At 44.1% G+C, this 1361-nt stretch overlaps 1 protein-coding gene across 1 annotated transcript in view; it reads left to right on the top strand.

The window, feature by feature from the left end:
• LOC111651362 (palmdelphin-like) overlaps positions 1 to 1361 on the top strand; it is a gene marked incomplete at its 3' end in the record, with an annotated part of 4918 nt that overhangs the window by 762 nt on the left and 2795 nt on the right. The gene's annotated exons all lie outside the window — the stretch shown is intronic.

Genomic DNA, 1361 nt, shown 5'->3' with positions numbered 1-1361 from the left:
CTTCTTCGTCTTCTTCTTCTTCTTCTTTTTCTTCTTCGTCTTCTTCTTCTTCAGTCTGTTTCCAGTTTGAACATGTACGCCTAAATTACTCCTGTATTACCACTTATTGTGCAGAGAACTAGCAGAGCTTTGTTAGTGAGCGGAGTCAGAGCCGAGGGTGGGCGTGGGTGGAGGCGGAGCTGATTTGCATATTCATAGAATACAAATACTAAATGAGGCAAAACGGTAGAGTTACATCCAAGTCATGTGAAGACCATGAAGGCATTTTTTTAAGGAAAGGACTTTTAAAGGGAGTCATTGAGAGGAACACAGAAGAGTCTTCAGGGTGTCATCAATGTTAGGAGAGCTTTACTTCAACTCTCCTGCCACAGGAACTGTGAACATGTAGATGAAGAGATCTCCTGGTTCGACTCCAGGGTCAGAGACAGGAGACAAAATCAGATCAGCTGCAGGTCTGACTCTATTAACTCAGACTGCTGGAGCCTCAGATTCATTCAGCTCAACTTTAAATGTATTTGTACCCAGAAGAAGGCCTCTGGATTATTGTTGTCAGTATTATTTAAAGACAGGTTTAATAGTTGTGAACAGATCCTGCAACAGAGACCGGGTTGCTGTTGGATCCTGGTCTGGGTGGCTCTCAGGTGTCCAGGTCCATTTCTATTCCAGTTCTATTCAATGATGAGTCACAATTATGACACGTTGCGTAAAACTCAGAGCGCCGTGATCAGGTCAGTCTCAGGTAAATCTTGTTGCTCCGTGCAGTTGAACTAACTGCAGCAGTGATTCAGAGCTGTGATATTCAGTCTGAGGAGGGAGGAAGTCATGATGCAGCACATCGTTACCGAGCAGAGTCTGAAAATAAAAGGAGTGGGAGTGATGTAGCAGGACGACAGAGCTGCAGAGGGAAACCTGGAGAGCTGTGTCTGTAGCTGTGCAGGTCGGACCCTCTGGTAGAGAGCAGGAGGCAGCACGTCGTCTGTCTGTGGGACACAGCTGAAAACACACGGTGAACTTTGGGCTCATGGGCTGCCGTAGTTTACTGTAATAAATACAAAATCTGATTTGTTTGTGGGTAAACACCTTCGCACTCTGGTGGACGCAGCCTCCGCTTCATCTTTACAAACTCGTCTGTAGCTCTACTGTTCTACAGCCGAGCTTTGATTAAACCACCACATTATAATTACAATTATAATTAGAAGTATTGACGAGGTTTAAAGTTTTCCATAGATACCAAATATTTCTGACTGAATCTAGTGATCCACAAAACATGTAGAATCAACAGGATGTGCCATCACACAGCGGCTTCAAGTCTTAAAACAGGAGTTAATACAGTTAAGGCTGATGGGGTTTTTTAATGATAG

Source organism: Seriola lalandi, unplaced genomic scaffold (assembly GCF_002814215.2).
Source record: "Seriola lalandi dorsalis isolate HSWRI2012SDOR001 ecotype SW California unplaced genomic scaffold, Sedor1 jcf7180002053599, whole genome shotgun sequence".
Taxonomy (NCBI): Eukaryota; Metazoa; Chordata; class Actinopteri; order Carangiformes; family Carangidae; genus Seriola; species Seriola lalandi.
The sequence above is the reverse complement of the archived record's forward strand: the minus strand, read 5'-3'. Positions and strand labels throughout refer to the sequence as shown.